Source organism: Aquarana catesbeiana, unplaced genomic scaffold (assembly GCF_042186555.1).
Source record: "Aquarana catesbeiana isolate 2022-GZ unplaced genomic scaffold, ASM4218655v1 unanchor229, whole genome shotgun sequence".
Lineage (NCBI taxonomy): Eukaryota > Metazoa > Chordata > Amphibia > Anura > Ranidae > Aquarana > Aquarana catesbeiana.
Genome location: NW_027362656.1, coordinates 562,780 through 582,805, shown reverse-complemented (window position 1 = coordinate 582,805; position 20,026 = coordinate 562,780). Strand labels below are relative to the sequence as shown.

The 20,026-nt window shown below is 45.5% G+C and overlaps 1 protein-coding gene and 1 pseudogene across 2 annotated transcripts in view; one reads left to right on the top strand and one right to left on the bottom strand.

Moving 5' to 3' along the window:
• Window positions 1-14,964, bottom strand: part of LOC141121739 (uncharacterized) — a 473,317-nt pseudogene extending 458,353 nt beyond the window's left edge.
• The window catches only part of LOC141121752 (uncharacterized), a 617,570-nt gene that overhangs the window by 549,921 nt on the left and 47,623 nt on the right, over window positions 1-20,026 (top strand). Inside the window, exon 1 of one of the 2 annotated variants that reach the window (XM_073611472.1) lies at window positions 14,436-14,738. The exons of the other annotated variant lie outside the window; for it this stretch is intronic. The gene's annotated coding sequence lies outside the window, so the exon portion shown is untranslated. Of the gene's footprint in view, window positions 1-14,435; window positions 14,739-20,026 lie in introns of those variants that run through there. 2 annotated transcript variants of the gene reach the window in all.

Genomic DNA, 20,026 nt, shown 5'->3' with positions numbered 1-20,026 from the left:
TCCCAGCACCGCTCACCTCTCCTGTCAGCAGCTCCATCATCTTCTTGGTGACTTCTAGAATCTTCTGCATGTTGTGTCTCTCAGGTTTTAGGGAGTCACATGGAGGCACTGTGATGGTCATATGATCACCTGACTTCATCAGAGGAAATCTCTATATTGAGGAACCAATAGGAATATCATGTTAGAGAAGAAAGTATGCCAAATAATTCTGCGCTGCCCTAAGGAAAGAGAATAAGCAGCTAACACAGCCAGTAGGATATGTGCATATAGGAAAGAAAACAAAATAAGTGTAGCGCTAAAACAATCTTAAATGTCCAACATAGAGACAATATAGTCCAAGAGCTGGTAAACCTCTAGGTACGGATTAGAAGAAAGTCCTCCATATTTGTGTGGCTCCTAATAGATGATAGTCCATAGAAATTAAGTGACTTCATGTGTGGAACATATCAATGGGTGCGTAACATCTGAAGTGAAGACATAAACACCAACACCGACAATAAGGAGGCTTACCGGATCTATTGGACCCAAAGAGACATACGCCTAGTTGGGTCAAAACAGGCTTAGGTGGTAAACGGCTGTAGGGGATCCAGAGGGGTTGTGAGAATGGAGGTCCTGGGATGAACCGTGGACTGGTATGTCCCTGTGCCCTGCTTTGTTGCTGGCCCGCTGCTCCCTTCCCAATGCTACACTATATCAATAGCCTGTTTCTTTTTTTCTGAACCCTGCTGCAGTCTCCTCCATTTGAAAGCCCCTCCTCCTCTTCAGCACAGATCGACAACTGACTCCGCCCCCACGTACATCTGTGCTGAAGAGGAGGAGGGGCTTTCAAATGGAGGAGACTGCAGCAGGGTTCAGAAAAAAAGAAACAGGCTATTGAAATAGTGTAGCATTGGGAAGGGAGCAGCGGGCCAGCAACAACGCAGGGCACAGGGACATACCAGTCCACGGTTCATCCCAGGACCTCCATTCTCACAACCCCTCTGGATCCCCTACAGCCGTTCACCACCTAAGCCTGTTTTGACCCAACTAGGCGTATGTCTCTTTGGGTCCAATAGATCCGGTAAGCCTCCTTATTGTCGGTGTTGGTGTTTTTGTCTTCACTTCAGATGTTACGCACCCATTGATATGTTCCACACATGAAGTCACTTAATTTCTATGGACTATCATCTATTAGGAGCCACACAAATATGGAGGACTTTCTTCTAATTCGTACCTAGAGGTTTACCAGCTCTTGGACTATATTGTCTCTATGTTGGAAATTTAAGATTGTTTTAGCGCTACACTTATTTTGTTTTCTTAGGAATATCATGTTAGAATCCCAGAATCCCCCTCACCTCTACGGTCAGGTCTGTGTTTTATTAATAGAGATAATAGTGATGTCATGTGACCTCCCAGAATCCTCCTCACCTCTCCGGTCAGGTCTGTGTTTTATTAATAGAGATTAGAGGCATGTCATGTGACCTCCCAGAATCCTCCTCACCTCTCCGGTCAGGTCTGTGTTTTTTTAATAGAGATATGAGTGATGTCATGTGACCTCCCAGAATCCTCCTCACCTCTCCGGTCAGGTCTGTGTTTTATTAACAGAGATAAGAGTGATGTCATGTGACCTCCCAGAATCCTCCTCACCTCTCCGGTCAGGTCTGTGTTTTTTTAATAGATGTGACCTCCCAGAATCCTCCTCACCTCTCCAGTCAGGTCTGTGTTTTATTAATAGAGATAAGAGTGATGTCATGTGACCTCCCAGAATCCTCCTCACCTCTCCGGTCAGCAGGTAGATGATCTCCAGGGTGAGGTTTAGTATCTTCTCAGTCATGTGACTCCGGTCCTCCTCCATCCTCATTGATGAGGTCATATGCAGGTTTCTCTGTAGACGGATAGCGGAGAATGCACTGCTTAGCTTCTGATCAGCTGATTGGTAAGAGCCAATAATGTGCAGGAATAGATCACCCCGCCCCCTCACTATGAAAGGTTTAGATCCCAGCAGCCATATTGTCAGTGTTTAGGAAGAGATAACATTTTATACTTGGCTATAGAGTTCTATAGATTACAATGGTGGGCTACATATTCTTCTGAATCCCCCACCTCCCCCCTGCCCCTCCCCCATACTCACAGCTTTGTCCTCACACCTCTCACTGCTGTAGGACTTTTTTCTCTACTTGTTAGCTGTTGTGCCCTCCCCTCTTTTGTAGTTTTATTTTGTGACTTATGGGGGATTTCTTTCATGTTTGCTTTCTGCTATAGTTGGAAAAAATTTACAGCAGGCTTTTGTTTTGGGATTTGTCTTTTACGGTTCATATTTCTTATTTTTTTACGTTCTTTTTTCTAGGATCTCTTATAAAATTTGGGGTTCCCCACATACACTTGGAGTTAGAATGATGTTGAAGCATCACTTTGTATGCAGCATCTCCTCACTTTGATGTGCGGTAAACAGTGTGCAGCAAAGGCTCCACACATCCCCTCCCCCATCACTATAGTATACATAAAGGTCAGGCTTTCCATAAACCTCCATAGAAATACTACAAGACAGGCAGGCCTAATATGAAAGGAAGAGTTGCTGTGTGTGTGTGTGTGTGGGGGGGGGGAGTAGGAGGTGAGAGGGTGTGACAGGACAAAGCGGGGGTGGGGCTGCACACACTAGAGGCGGGGGCAGTTTGTATCACACTATACCTGTGACAATGGCACTCCCAGCCCCTCCCTGCAGAGATTTTCCAGCTCGCAGGACCACAGCCATTTGTTGTTGCTTGAAACCACTCATCCATGCGAATACTGACCCCGGACGCAGCCAGTGTGTCTCCCGGGTTGGCAATTCTTTGGTGTTTTTTCTGCACATAAACTGGCTGCAGGTAATCAGTCACATTGTATGTGGACATAACAGACTGTTGCTACATCAAGAGGTGGTGTTTAGCTTCCTCTGAATGCTGCAAAGTACCCACAGGCAACCTCCTGAGTGATTGTAACCTAACTCCACTGATACAACAGTGATGGGGTGTATGGGGCAATAAGTGTTGTGTGTACACAGATATGCAGAACAGCAAAAAGGTCATAAGATTTCAAATGGAACATTCTGGGTGATCTCCCGCTAATCTCACAGCACCTCTGAAGAGACTGAAGAGACAGGGCGTAGTCTGAGTGTAGCATGTTAATGTATTTATTGTGGTAAAAAGACAAATGGCAAGGCAACTCACACTGTGACAGGTAAAATTAGGCTCATCACTAGAGTTGGGCCAAACACCCCCCCCCCCCCCCGTTCGCACCAGAACTCCCAAACAGAGAACAAGTTCAGACTGGAGACGCAGATGCTGCAGACTCTTAAAGTCTATGGGTCCATAATGTGAAAAATCAAAAGTCTCCATTTTGAAGGATTACAGTGCCTTGCAAAAGTATTCACGCCCCCCCCCCCTTGGCTTTTGTTACATTACAGCCTTTAGGTCAATGTTTTTTTTTTTATCTGAATTATATGTGATGGATCAGAACACAATAGTCTAAGTTGGTGAAGTAAAATTAGAAAAATATATACATAAAACTATTTTTCAGAAATAAAAAACTGATAATTAGCATGAGCGTATGTATTCACCCCCTTTGTTATGAAGCCCATAAAAAGCTCTGCTGCAACCAATTACCTTCAGAAGTCACATCATTTGTGAAATGATGTCCACCTGTGTGCAATCTAAGTGTCACATGATCTGTCATTACATATACACACCTTTTTGAAGGGCCCCAGAGGCTGCAACACCTAAGCAAGAGGCACCACTAACCAAACACTGCCATGAAGACCAAGGAACTCTCCAAACAAGTAAGGGACAATGTTGTTGAGAAGTACAAGTCAGGGTTAGGTTATAAAAAAATATCCAAATCTTTGATGATCCCTAGGAGGATCAAATCTCAAATCTATCATAACCAAATGGAAAGAACATGGCACAACAGCAAACCTGCCAAGAGACGGCCGCACACCAAAACTCACGGACCGGGCAAGGAGAGCATTAATCAGAGAGGCAGCACAGAGACCTAAGGTAACCCTGGAGGAGCTGCAGAGTTCCACAGCAGAGACTGGAGTATCTTTACATAGGACGACAATAAGCCGTACGCTCCATAGAGTTGGGCTTTATGGCAGAGTGGCCAGAAGAAAGACATTACTTTCAGCAAAAAACAAAATGGCACGTTTTTAGTTTGCAAAAAGGCACGTGGGAGACTCCCAAAATGTATGGAGGAAGGTGCTCTGGTCTGATGAGACTAAAATTAAACTTTTTAGCCATCAAAGAAAACGCTATGTCTGGCGCAAACCAACCCAACACATCACATCACCCAAAGAACACCATCCCCACTGTGAAACATGGTGGTGGCAGCATCATGCTGTGGGGATGTTTTTCAGCAGTCGGGACTGGGAAACTGGTCAGAGTTGAGAGAAAGATGGATGGTGCTAAATACAGGGATATTCTTGAGCAAAACCTGTACCACTCTGTGTGTGATTTGAGGCTAGGACGGAGGTTCACCTTCCAGCAGGACAATGACCCCAAACACACTGCTAAAAACACTTGAGTGGTTTAAGGGGAAACATGTAAATGTTTTGGAATGGCCTAGTCAAAGCCCAGACCTCAATCCAATAGAAAATCTGCGGCCAGACTTGAAGATTGCTGTTCACATGCGCATACCAACAACTTGAAGGAGCTGGAGCGGTTTTGCAAGGAGGAACGGGCAAAAATCCCAGTGGTAAGATGTGGCAAGCTCATAATGCCTTATCCAAAGCGACTTGGAGCTGTGACAGCTGCAAAAGGTGGCTCTACAAAGTACTGACTTTAGGCGGGTGAATATTTATGCACATTACTTTTTCTGTTATTTTGTCCTTTGTTGTTTGCTTCACAATAATAAAAAAAAAAAACATCTTCAAAGTTGTGGGCATGTTCTGTAAATTAAATGATGCAAATCCTCAAACAATCCATGTTAATTTCAGGTTGTGAGCCAACAAAACAAGAAAAATGCCAAGGGGGGTGCGTTTGCAAGGCACTGTATATGCAAGTTATAAACAGAAAAGTCAGTGCTACTACCCATACATACACATAGATAGCAGAGCTCCCAGGTGCTCGATCCACAGTCGCTGGCTGAGTAGAGTAATGTAGACAAAATGATCCGCACTCCGGTTGTTGCTCTTAAAATTTCTTCATTTTATTGAATAGCCACAGTGAACAAATGCAGATTAAGTCATTTGACGCGTTTCAGCCTATAAGGTCTTAGTCATAACCTTATGACTAAGGCCTTATAGGCTGAAATGCATCAACTGACTTAATCTCCATTTGTTCACTGTGGCTATTCAATAAAATGAAGAAATTTTAAGTGCAACAACCAGAGTGCGGATCATTTATTTTACATTATATGCAAGTTACTGGCCATAAAAAAAAGGTATGGGGCTCAGGTACTGCCCTGGGGAACACGTTTCAATGAGAAAAAAGTTTTAAAACCTATAATTTTTAAAGGAGCAGTGATTTTAATGATGACTAAAGTGAGACAATAAAAATGAAAATTTCCTTTAATATTGTGCTTGGGGTCCCCTTAGTCTGCCTGTAAAGTGGTGCATCTGTACCGTGTATAGAACCTGCTGCGGCAAAACTGACATTTTTAAAGAAAGAAAAATGGCATTTTGATTGATTTTCCCTGAACACTTTCTTGAAAAAAAAAACATCCAGGTCCTTTGGGTCGCATATGGATTTTATGGGGAACCAAAAAAAAAAAAAACGCCATGGGGTCCCCCAAAACTGATACCAGACCCTTATCCAAGCATGCAGCCTGGCAGGTCAGGATGGGGGGGGGTATGCCCACTCCTAAACCATACCATTCCACATGCCCTCAACATGGGGGGTGCTTTGGGTGCTTCCTCACCCCCACCCAAAAGCACCTCATGTTGATGGGGAGAAGGGCCTCTTTCCCACATCCCTGGGCTGGTTGTGGGGGTCTGCAGGCAGGGGGCTTATTGGAATCTGGAAACCCCCTTTAATGAGGTGGCCCCCAGATCCTGCCCCCCCATGTGAATGAGTATGGGGTACATTGTAAATCCATTGTCAATCACAACACTTGCCACACCGCCAGCAATGAAGGCTAAGCGCTGACTGTCTGGTCCTCCCTATGACCGTTCTTAACCGGTTCCCAACCGGCTCAAATAGATATACTGCTGCAGAATGGCTCTCCTGGATGAAACCCAGAGGGCGCATGCATGCCCGCTGCACGACGGGGGACCCGATGCGCGTGGCCAGGGGGCGCGATCGCATGCACGAGATATGTCTCCTCCCCTAGACAGTCCTATCCCCACACAGTTATAACACACACGAGAGAACACACATTTAACCCCTTGATCTCCCCCTAGTGTTAACCCCTTCCCTACCAGTGACATTTACACAGTAATCAGTGTATATTTATAGCACTGGTCGCTGTATAAATGTCAATGGTCCCAAAAATGTGTCAACAGTGTCCGATCTGTCAGTCGCAATGTCGCAGTACCGCTAAAAATCACAGATCACCGCCATTACTAAAAAAAATAAATAAATAATAAAAATGCCATAAATCTTTCCCATAGTTTGTAGACACTATAACTTTTGTGTAAACCAATCAATATACGCTTATTGCATTTTTTTTTTTACCAAAAATACGAGAAGAATATATATTGGCCTAAACTGATGAAGACATTTGCAAAAGGGGGGAAGGAAATGGGACTTTATATGAATCATGCAGCATAGGAGATAACATGACAGAGTGTGTCTGGTAGGTAGTAAATAATTAGTAAGAACCACATATGTTACATAGTAGCACAATGTATAAATAGTAGATAAAGTACATATAATTTATTCCATACAAATAACATAATAATGGCATAGCGAGGTAACATATAAATTCACAAACAAAGGTAAAAACCAAACTCATTGACGTGTGTCTCCATGATATAGAAATAATCAAATCTTGATTAAATTGGTACTCTCTAGTAAGCCTAGCATATGTTGTAATGATATGATAATAGTCTTATCCTATGTCCATCCTGTTGCCATGGGGTATGCTACCTCATCTCCTGGGGCTAATGACATCTCCAGCCGGCCTCTGGCTCTCCATGCTTGCACCCAGATCCATGTTTTACATGTAGATATGATTCTATATATATATATATATATATATATATATATATATATATATATATATACACACACACAATTTTACCGTCTCCATCTCCCTTGTTTGGATGGACCGGTTACAACTACTCACACACTATAGTAATTTTCAATATTATTATTTTTAGACTCCTGCCTTTCTCTTCTCCTGATAAATGGCGTTGGTCACGAAACGCGTTGAGCTATCAGATACCCCTTTTTAAATACATTTCAAGACCATTATCATATCATTACTACATATGCTACTATTTATACATTGTGCTACTATGTAACATATGTGGTTTTTGAAAAGCAAAGTTTTTCCTCAGTTTAGGCCAATATGTATTCTTCTACATATTTTTGGTAAAAAAAAAAAAAAAAAAATTGCAATAAGCGTATATTGATTGGTTTGCACAAAAGTTATAGCATCTACAAAATAGGGGATATTTTTATGGCATTTTTATTATTTTTTTTTTTACTAGTGATGGCAGTGATCAGCGATTTTTATCAGGACTGTGACATTATGACATTATGGCGGACACGTCAGACACTTTTGACACATTTTTGGGACCATTGTCATTTATACAGCGATCAGTGCTATAAAAATGCACTGATTACTTTGTAAATGTCACTGGCAGGGAAGGGGTTAACAGTAGGGGGCAAACAAGGGGTGAAATGTGTGTCCTAGGGAGTGATTTTAACTGCGGGGGGGGAATGGGACTGCCTGAGTGAGGAGAGCGATTCGTTGTTCATACTTAGTATGAACAACAGATCGCTCTCCTCACCTCTGAGATCTGTCTGTTTACATTGACAGATCTCCGTTCTGTCTCTGTGTGAAGTGATTGCGGGTGCCCGGTGGTCATCGCGACCACCAGGCACGCGAATCGGCTCTAGCGTTGCACCCCCTAGTGGTCAAAAGGCGAACCGAAGTAAGGTATCGTTGTTTTGCCCAGGGGAGCCAACGACTGCGGCAGCTGGTCGAGAATGTGTTGTTTGGCGCACTATAAACGGTTTACAGTTGGCGAATGTCGCTGACACGAATGACAAAACCAAAAAAAATAAACTAAAATATTTATATATATATATATATATATATATTTATATATATATATATATATATATATATATATATATATATACACACACGCACAGTTTAAAAAAAGGGGGCAGGAGAACAATAATAAAAAAGACGCAACGACTAAAAAAAAAAAAGTATGTGGTGTTTGGTGCACTATAAACTGTGTACAACTAGGGACACAAATTGAAAAACTAAAAAAAAAAGAAAAAAAAAGCTATATAAAAAAAAGGGTGAAACGCCAGCATTGCAGTAAGACAAACTTCAGCTGATAATTTAAAAAAGGGGGCAGGGGAACAACAACAATAATAAAAATTAAAAAAAAGAATGTAGCGACAAAAAAAAAAAAAAAAAGTGTGCATACAGCACTGTATATAGTACTAAATGGAATGCTGTTAAACACTGCACTACACTGACACTATACTATACTCACACTACACTAACACTCTACACTGAGAGTCACAATAACACTATGCTCACTAGTAGCAAACTGAGCCCTGCTCTATCTATTTCCACTCCACAACACTGCAAAAGCTTCCTGCGGGAAGGAACCTTCTATAGTGTGGGGTGGGACTATGAGCACTGAGCCGTGATTGGACAATCAGGGCTCTGAGAGTACTATGTGCCCTAAGGTGCAAGGCTTTATCCAATTAGGGCCTTAGAATGCACTGTGCAGTGCCCAGTGCATTGTGGGGTACTAAGTGAACATCCCGCAGAGCACCTCGCAAATTCGGGTGTTCACCAAACACGCAAACAGGTGATGTTCGGGCGGACCTTATGCTCGATCCAAACTCCTTGCCAAACTCTACTCATTTCATAGTAAAGGCTTCTGGTGGACAGTCTCACAACAACAGGGGACCTCAGACCAGGATGGGAACATTGGGTGGATGGATAGATGAATGGATACAACTGCAGGACCAAAATAACACATCGGGGGCGCCAAAGTAAGTGCAGTATTAGATTTACTGAGAAACACTAGTAGATTGGCAGCTCACATGAGAAGAAGAAATGGCACTTTCTGTATGTAGTCTGTGAGTGGTCAGCTCCTGCATCTGGGATAAGAAGCTTCCTCCTAAAACTTGCAGCCAGGATGGTCCGGACATCATGCTGGATGACAGCTGGGATGAGGAAGTGGAAACCAATAAGATCCTGGTCTGAGGTTCCCGTTTGTTGTGAGACTGTCCACTGGAAGCCCTTATGCCGCGTACACGCGGTCGGACTTTTTGACTACAAAAGTCCGACAGACTTTCGACTGACTTTTGGCGGACTTGCGGCGGACTTTCTAATGAACGGACTTGTCTACACACGATCACACAAAAGTCCGACGGATTCATATGTGATGACGTACACCGGACTAAAATAAGGAAGTTCATAGCCAGTAGCCAATAGCTGCCCTAGCGTTTGTTTTTGCCCGTCGGACTAGCATACAGACGAGCGGATTTCTGGGTCCGGCGGAGTTACGACGTAAAGATTTGAAGCATGTTTCAAATCTAAAATCCGTCAGATTTGCAGCTGGAAAAGTCCGCTGAAAGTCCGGGGAAGCCCACACGCGATCGGATTGTCCGCCGGATTTGGTCTGCCCGTCTGACTTTTGTAGATGAAAAGTCCGACCATGTGTACGCGGCATAACTATCCGCTGAGCCTGATTTCACCTGTCACAGTGTGAGTTGTCATTTGTCCTTTCATCACAATAAATATGTTTACACGCTACACTCGGACTGCAACCCTGCTCTTCTTATTAATTCCACTGGTAACCTGTAACACACACACACACACACACACACACACACAACAGCTTCCACTATGTGTTCTAACAGCGACATGCAACGCTCACAGTATCTGCTGTAACCATTCTGACAAAACGTCTGTAATACACGCTGCCACACCAGACAGGAATATAGCAGAAGGTAAATCTTGTAACATTCCTCAAAGAGACAGAAATTCTTTAAGTTCTGGTTTAGTGCATTAGAGATAAAGCTTAACAATTAATTACCAAAAGCTGATCCCAAAATTTACAGATGAAGATTATACACAAAATATACAATAATAACAACAACAAATAAAATGGGATTAAGAATGGGAGAAGAGTACTTAGCCAGGTTCCCGGTCGTTGGTGTTGGCAGAGTCCAGTTCCATTGTAAAATAAAACATCTCCCTTCATTGCCAACGAAACCATTTTCTAAACTATTCATGACCGGCGTCATCCAGTTCTATCTAATGGAAGTTAATACCCCCAATTATGAAAGTAAAACTTTATGACGGCTTCATTAGAAATCTTTGAGGCTTTGCAGATTCTGGGCCAAAAAGTGTTTATTCCACCTGAGCTGTTACAGATATATGTTTGTGTAATAGGTTGTATAAGTCAGGCCTGTGTCCTGTAATCACACGTTGTGATGTCATGTATTGTTATGTATGATCGGCCTCATTAGAAGGTCTCTGGTTATCAGCGGTCTGCCAAGTAAAGCTGCAGCTAGAAATGTTAATGGCAATGTATGAGGGCTTCACGAGTTTTTACGAGTTTACTGACCCTCAACAAAATTGTTCAGGAATAAAGAGAGGGCAGGGGGGTGTTGTGGAGTATGGGGTTGGGAAGAGGGCATGGACACAAGGATTTAAATCTGATAGTTTGTTGCACACTTATGAAGGTTAGAAAAATAAAGGTGCCCCTGAGTGTTCTCACTCAGTTTTGGGGTTCATTGGACCTCATTGCTGTCACAATATCTGCTGTGATTGTAAAGCCCCCTTCCTATGGCTTTCAGATGTGTTGTTACTTCCACTGATCACATCACACTTACATCCTCCTGATGGAAGTGTTGCTGATAAAACTACCTGAAAGTATGTGTTTTTTTTTTTTTTTTTAAACCTGAAATTAATCAGATTGGGGGGGGTGTTGTGGGGTGTGAGAAGAGATCTGTGCTAGAGAGTGGTTTGGGAAGAATATGGGGGAGGTCATTTTTAGTATTAAAGTGACCTGTGGGATATGCACTCATAAACCATGCATGCTGTATGTAATGCACTCCTGGACCCTGCACCCTGTGCATAACACACTTCTGAACCCTGTGCTCTGTGCGTAATTCACTCCTGAACCCTGCATCCTGTGCGTAACACACTTCTGAACCCTGCATCCTGTGCGTAACAGACTTCTGAACCCTGCATCCTGTGCGTAACACACTTCTGAACCCTGCACCCTGTGCATAACACACTTCTGAGCCCTGTGCTCTGTGCGTAATTCACTCCTGAACCCTGCATCCTGTGCGTAACACACTTCTGAACCCTGCATCCTTTGCGTAACACACTTCTGAACCCTGCACCCTGTGCGTAACACACTTCTGAACCCTGCACCCTGTGCATAACACACTTCTGAGCCCTGTGCTCTGTGCGTAATTCACTCCTGAACCCTGCATCCTGTGCGTAACACACTTCTGAACCCTGCATCCTTTGCGTAACACACTTCTGAACCCTGCACCCTGTGCGTAACACACTTCTGACCCCCTGCACCCTGTGCGTAACACACTTCTGACCCCCTGCACCCTGTGCGTAACACACTTCTGACCCCTGCATCCTGTGCGTAACACACTTCTGACCCCTGCATCCTGTGCGTAACACACTTCTGACCCCTGCATCCTGTGCGTAACACACTTCTGACCCCTGCATCCTGTGCGTAACACACTTCTGACCCCTGCACCCTGTGCGTAACACACTTCTGACCCCTGCACCCTGTGCGTAACACACTTCTGACCCCTGCACCCTGTGCATAACACACTTCTGACCCCTGCACCCTGTGCGTAACACACTTCTGACCCCTGCACCCTGTGCGTAACACACTTCTGACCCCTGCACCCTGTGCGTAACACACTTCTGACCCCTGCACCCTGTGCGTAACACACTTCTGAACCCTGCACCCTGTGCATAACACACTTCTGAACCCTGCGCATAACACACTTCTGAACCCTGCACCCTGTGCATAACACACTTCTAAACCCCTGCACCCTGTGCGTAACACACTTCTGAACCCCGCACCCTGTGCGTAACACACTTCTGAACCCTGCGCATAACACACTTCTGAACCCTGCACCCTGTGCATAACACACTTCTGAACCCTGCACCCTGTGCATAACACACTTCTGAACCCCGCACCCTGTGCATAATGCACTCCTGAACTCTGCCTCCCTGTGCATAGTACAATACTGAACCCTGCACATGCCCCCCTTAACCCTGTGCGAACAGACTCCTGAAACCTGCACCCTCTGTGTAACACACCCCTGAACCCTGCATGTAACATATTCCTGAACCTTGCATGTAACGTATTCCTGAACCTTGCGTGTAATATATTCCTGAACCCTGCATGTAATATATTCCTGAACCCTGCATGTAATATATTCCTGAACCCTGCATGTAATGTATTTTTGAACCCTGCGTGTAACATATTCCTGAACCTTGCTTGTAATATATTCCTGAACTCTGCATGTAACGTATTTCTCGGCTCGTCATAGTGTTGCACATCACCGCGTTCTTGGCGGTTGAAAGTTCAGAGAACTTTTGTGTGACCGTGTGTATGCAAGCCAAGCTTGAGCGGAATTACGTCTGAAAAACCATCCAAGGTTTTTCCAACGGAAATTCTGATCGTGTGTATGAGACATTATAGTAAAGGAGGGTTATCCACCTCCCCCAATTATTGGCTGATCTCAGTCCCCCTCTTATAGTGAGGAGGGGTTATTCATACCCCCATTATTGGCTGATCTCAGTCCCCCTCTTATAGTAAGGGAGGGTTATCCATCCCCCCCCCCCAATTATTGGTTGATCCCAGTCCACTCTTACAGGGAAGAAGGGTTATCCAGCTCCCCCGTTATTGGCTGCTGTGAGTCAGCTGACCAGGAACAAACACTGTGCAGGACATTATGGGTGAGTACCAAAATAATCAACCACAACTTCAGCCAAAATTAAAATCCTGGAAATTCAGTAGAACCCAAATCCCATTCCATGTTACCAGAGACTGCCAAGGAAAGAATTAGAGCTGCGCCGTTAGTTCTGTCTGAATTGGCCAAATATGGCCACCATACTCATTAACAGGGGGGTGGTTATCTGAGGGTCATTTTTTTATTACAGAGAGTTTTCATTCTCTGATAACCTCTCTGCCTGAAGACCCAACCAATCACCGGGCAGCGTAGTGGGAAAGAGGCATCAACATAAGGACAGGGTGCTTTGCCAGTAGGGGGTCTCCCTGGCAAGGTAACCCCAAAGTTGAGGTCATGAGGCCTGGTATGGTTCAGGAGGTGAGGGGGGCACACGCTCATCCCTACCTTCCTGACATGACAGGCTGTATGCTTGGATTAGGGGCCCGGTACACCCCTCTAGGATTAGGACACTCCCCTCTAGGATTAGGACATCCCCTCTAGGATTAGGACACCACCCTCTAGGATTAGGACACCACCCTCTAGGATTAGGACACTCCCCTCTAGGATTAGGACACTCCCCTCTAGGATTAGGACACTCCCCTCTAGGATTAGGACACCGCCCTCTAGGATTAGGACACTCCCCTCTAGGATTAGGACACTCCCCTCTAGGATTAGGACACCCCCCTCTAGGATTAGGACACCCCCCTCTAGGATTAGGACACCCCCCTCTAGGATTAGGACACCACCCAGTGTTAGGACTCCCCACAGACATGTTATTTAAGTATTTTAAGTATTTAAAAATCACTGCTCCTGGCTGAATGGAATTTCTAAGATTTTTTTTTTTTTTTTTTTTTCATGTTCCCCTCCTATGTTATTGTTTGGCACCCCCTTGTCTATTAGCCCAAAAATTTTTCATTTTGAAGTTGACAGATTCACCTCCCATTGATTTCACTGGGGTCTGGGTTCAACATCAGAAGTTTACAGAACAATGCTTGACTGGAACCCGGGGCAGTTCATCTCATCCCACGATGAGGAGAATGTTCTGCCCCTGAATTGGTTATTCTACATTTCCACACTATATATGTGCGTATCATCATCTCCTGGAGATAAAAGACATCACAGTGACTATGGAGGAAGAGGACGGACATGACGGGGGGTTACTGGGTGTAAATAGAAAATAAGATCTTATTACCTCCTCTACTGCCATTTCCAGCAACGTCTTCTCTCTACTTCCTCCCAACTGACCCCTCACCCGGAACTTCCTGTCTGTACCTGACATCACTTCCTGTCTGTACCTGACATCACTTCCTGTCTGTACCTGACATCACTTCCTTTTTTGTATCCCCTTGTGGAGCTCAGAGGAACTGCAGCCCTGAGAACACGGCCTTGTCAATGTTGCCAAGTGTTCCAGGATGATGATGGACATTCCTGTGATTTAGTCCTCTGTCCCATCATGTCCTCATCTCACAGGTTCCAGGACTCAGAGTGCAGAGTGTCAGTGAGGTGATGACGGCTGGAACACTCTCTGGGTCTCATCACCAGGCACTGCAATTATACCAGACTGTGGGGAGCCGTGATCTCCTTTCTGACAGTGATAGTAGAACTCCGACATCAGCAGAGAGGCAGCGGGAGATGTGTGATCAGGTAAGTACCACCACTGACCACCAATGCTGGGCTGGGGTTATACTTTATTCTCACTGACACCAACAATGTTTTTTTTTTTTTTTTAATCAAACTGACACCAATGTTGGATGTCAGGAAAATCATGCCAATAGTGATTTGCTAACTGGAGTGAGAGTCCTGATTGGTGGAGGAGGAATGAGGCGGTAGGTTTATTTGGGAAGATAAAACCAGCTATGATACAGTTCTCACAGCCTGCAATACTGGTGACCACCACTAGGGGGGAGACTCTCCCACATTTATCTGGCTGGACACACACAGGCAGATACAAATCTTTCATACAATCTAAGCAGTGTGGAGCAGGCAAGTGATCCCCACACACTTCAGAGGATCCCCCAAGTGATCCTTCAATCTGGAATCCTGGTGTGAAGACTTCTTCCCCCCCACCCCACCCCCGCACACATGATTTAGGGCAGATTGGCTGAAGTGTGTGATGTGAGTGATGTGTCGGGCAGTGATACACACACACATACAGCTCCCTGTCTGCCAGATACAATCGCTGCCACACAATGACAATAATCTGCATTAGGGAGGAGCTCCGTGTCTGAACAGAAGATTGGATGAACTCTGGCCCCTCCCACATTCTTCTGAACATCCAACATTTACGGTATTTGGTGCAGACGAATGTGACGGCTTCTGGCTGTCACTGGTTTCTAGGGAAGCAATGGCTGCCTGCAACAGCTGTGTCCTTAGCAACCGCTGGCTTCACCCCGCCCATTCCCTTACATGGCCACGTAGGCAAATGGGTGGGGCATAGATCATGACATCATTGTCTGAATATGGCCATATTTGGGCAATGATGTCACTACTATCCCCGCCCCTTCCTTTATACAGCTGATGACAGCTCAGGATGCTATCAGTCAGCGAGTGTTACTGAGTGAGATCACTCCTCTGTGGTGGGTCATTGGGGGGTATTGGGGAGTCAGTGGGGGGATGGCATCGGGATTGATGATGGATTTACAATGAGAGACTTTTTGGGGGATTTAATTTTAATAAAAGACATTTAGGGTCTTTATTGCTTTATTTCTTTTTTTGGTGAATGAGTAGGTACGTAGGGGGGTGGTATCTGTAGGACCCCTAATATTAAAGAGGGGTTCCAGATTCTGATAAGCCCCCCTGACCCCAAAACCAGCAGGCCAGGGTTGTGGGGATGAGGCCCTTTTCCTCATCAACATAGGGACAAGGTGCTTTTCCATGGGAAGATTCACTCCTGACAAGCCCCCCCCATGTTGAGGGCACATGGCCTGGTATGGTTCAGGAGAAGGGGTGGGGCCACATGCTCGTCCCTCCCCCTGTCATAAAGGACGAGAAGATTGTCATAAGTAATGTAAAGGGGTGTAAACCGCGCTAAAGAGCAAATGCTAAAAGACACTACAGCTGCAACAAAAAACCAACAAATATCTATGTGGCAAAAGACAAAAGTGTAAACATAGGTGTGCTAGCAGTGAAAATACAATAGGACATAAAAAGTGATAATCAATGGTACATATGACAAAAAAAAAAAGCGACAAATGGAAAAGGAAGTGAATAGAGTTCATACACTAATCGGATAAACCTTTGATACAGTGTAAAAAATTGTCCATACATAGATCAAAAAAGGGAGACTTGATGAGGACAGATAGGACCATTAAAAGGCGAGATTGAGCGTCCAAAATTCATCCACCTTCACCCAGGAAGGAAAGCAGGGGGGAAAGGAAGTGTAAAGAAGGTCCCCGGATTGGAGGTGAATGCAGATCGATAAGTCTGTGCCCTTACCGGAAACGGTGGACCTCCTAAAGAGCAAGGTCTTACTCGCAGGCAGATACAGCCCACTGCAGGGACAGATGAACCTCCTGTACGTCTGTATCCTCGGGCATCTGTGGCGTTTCAAGGACAGACAGACCCGAAAATCCAATCTGGAAATAATACTCCTTGGTCTAGGAGACCGGGAGTATAAAAAAGTGGAAAGAACTCCAATGGTGTAGTAGGGTAACGTAAAAAAATTAGAGTTACGTACCGGTAACGTCTTTTCCAGTAGTCTTTCAGGACAGCCACCATGAGAGATAGTCTCCTCCTCTTCCTCTTAGGAAACACTGCGCCAGCCCATAAATTCTCACTTCCCCCTGCCAGACCTCAGTATATTCCGAGATTACCTCCGGTCAGCTGGGGAGACACAAGAACACATTAATAACATACTATTCCATATCATTATCATGCTGCGTTCTGGTCTTTTGTAAGACCCCCCCAAAAATTTCGGGTGGGTAACTAGGGCTGTCCTGAAAGACTACTGGAAAAGACGTTACCGGTACGTAACTCTAATTTTCCCCTATCGTCTTTCAGGACAGCCACCATGAGAGGATAAACGAGCACTTACCAGTTTAGGGTGGGACTACCGCTTGCAATACCTTTCGCCCAAAGGCTTGCTCACTAGCCGACACCAGGTCCACTCTGTAGTGCTTTACAAAAGTGGAGTAGCTGGACCATGTTGCAGCCCTGCATATTTGCTCTGGTGTTGCTCCAGCCCTTTCTGCCTGCGAAGCTGCCATAGCTCTAGTAGAGTGTGCTCTTATACCCATTGGGATTTCTTTCCCTGCCAATGTATAGGCCTGGCCAATGGCTACTCTGAGCCATCTGGCAATAGTGCGTCGAGACGCTTTGCATCCTTTTCTGGCCCCAGAAAACAAAACAAATAAAGAGTCTGACTTTCTAAACATCTTGGTCAGCTCTAGGTATCTAAGGATACATCTCCTTACATCCAAAGAATGAAATTTTAATTCCCTTTCCCCCGAGGGGTTGGGACAAAATGAGGGTAAAACTACCTCCTGACTTCTGTGGAAACCAGAAGCAACCTTAGGTAAAAATGCTGGATCGGTCTTAAAGATGATCCGATCTGGAAAAATAACGCAAAAAGGAGGTCTAACAGATAAGGCCTCAATCTCGCTGACTCTCCTGGCAGTTGTCACTGCTACCAAAAAAACTGTTTTTAACGTAAGATCCTTTAGTAGACATTCCTCTAAAGGTTCAAAGGGGATTCCCGTCAGGCCCTGCAAAACTAACGATAGGTCCCACTTGGGAAAGGGAGGACCTTGAACCGGTCTTTGTCTAGACAGAGCCTTAAAGAATCTGACCACCCAGGGGTTGGTGGCCAGATGTTTCTCTAAATAAGCACTAAGTGCTGACACCTGACCTTTAAGGGTACTTATGGATAAACCCCTGTCTGCCCCGCACTGAAGGAATTCCAACACAGCTGTGGGACTATGTACCGCAAGGGAGCCTTCTGCACACCATTTATTGAAACGTACCCAGATTTTTTTATATATCTGGCGTGTTTCCTTCTTCCTGCTATTGAGGAGGGTGGAGATTAATTTCTCAGAAAAACCCCTAGCTCTCAGCATACCCTCCTCAGTAGCCAGGCCGCTAACTGCCATTGGTGAACCTGTGGACAGAGGACTGGGCCCTGTGAGAGGAGATCCTCTCGAGGTGGCAGGAATAAGGGAGGTTCGACCGCTAGCTGCTTGAGTACTGAGAACCAAGCCCTCTTTGGCCAATGTGGTGCTACCAGAATCAGGGACGTGTTTTCCATCTGAAACTTCCTGAGAACTGCTGGTAATAACGCTGGGGGCGGGAAGGCATAGCAGATTCTGAAATGCCAGTCCTGGATCAATGCGTCGACCCCTCGTGCTCCCTCCCCTCTGTTTAGGGAGAAAAAACAAGGGGTTTTCGCGTTGTTTTTTGACGCGAACAGATCTACCTCTGGAGGACCCCACTTCTCTGAGATGAGATTGAAAACCTCCTGGTTGAGGATCCAGTCGCCCTCTCTCAGCTTGGTTCGGCTGAGAAAGTCTGCTATCACATTCTTTTCTCCTCTCAGGTAGACTGCTGAGAGTGAGAGAGTGTGTCTCGGCCCAGCTCAGAATGTCTGATGCCAATGCCAGCAGTACTCCGCTCTTTGTGCCTCCCTGCTTGTTCACATAAGCTACGGCGGACGAGTTGTCCGACTGCACCTGTACATGGTGGCCCTGTAGCTCCTTTTTGAAGAACCTGAGTGCTAGCCCGATTGCCTTCAGCTCCTTCCAATTGGACGACCTTCTGAGTTCGTTTCCCTCCCAGGTGTCCTGTGCTACAAGGGAACCCAGATGCGCCCCCCAACCTCTGCCGCTTGCGTCTGTGGTTACCACCTGAGAGACTGGGATGAACCACAGACGACCCTGCGACAAGTTTGAGACCCTCCTCCACCACCAGAGGGATCTCTTTACTTGGGATGGGACCTGAACCAAGGCATCCAGACTTCTCTGGCTGTGATCCCATACCCTTAGGACAAAGGACTGTAAGGGACGAAAGTGCAGACCTGCCCATTGCACTGCTGGGAGGGTCGCGGTCAAAAGACCCAGGGCCGACATCAGAACTCTTATGGAGACCCGACTGCTGCACTGGAGACCAGCCACTGCCCTGTCCAGCTTTAGTATTTTTTCTCTTGGAAGAAACACTCTCAATAGTGTTGAGTCCAACTGGTAGCCCAAGTAGGTAATGCGCTGGGAGGGAATCAAACTGGATTTCTCCAAGTTCATTAGCCACCCTAGACCTGAAAGAACTCTTCTTGTAAGTTCTAGATCCCTGACTAACTGCAGTGGACACGCTGCAAACAGGAGCAGGTCGTCCAGGTATGCTATCACTGATATTCCCTGGAGCCGAAGAAAGGCCATCACCTCCGCCAAGACCTTGGTGAAGATGCGGGGCGAAGAGGATAGCCCGAAAGGCAGCGCCTGAAACTGTAGATGTACCGTTGTTCCACCTAGATCTACCGCTAGCCGGAGAAACCTCTGTGAGGCTTCTGCTATGGGAACGTGTAGATACGCGTCCTTTAGGTCCAGGGATACCATAAAGCAGTTGCGGGGCAACAGTGTTCTCACCGTGAAAATTGTTTCCATACGGAATCTCCTGTATGTCACTGACTTGTTCAGGGGCTTTAGATTCAGAATCAGTCTGAATTTCCCTGTGGGTTTCTTCACTACGAAGATGTGTGAATAAAACCCCTCTCCCTCCTCGGCTTTTGGAACTTTTAGAACCACATTCTGATCTACCAGATCTCTTAATGCTTCCAACAGAGCCTCGGCTTTTGCCGTACACCTGGGTAGGTGCGTGACCAAAAATCTCCGAGGAGGAAGATTTGTGAAATCGATATGGTACCCCCTTCTTATAATCCCTAGGATAAAGCGATTGGGGGATATTGCCTCCCACTGTGGGAGGAAGGCCCCCAATCTTCCCCCCACCAT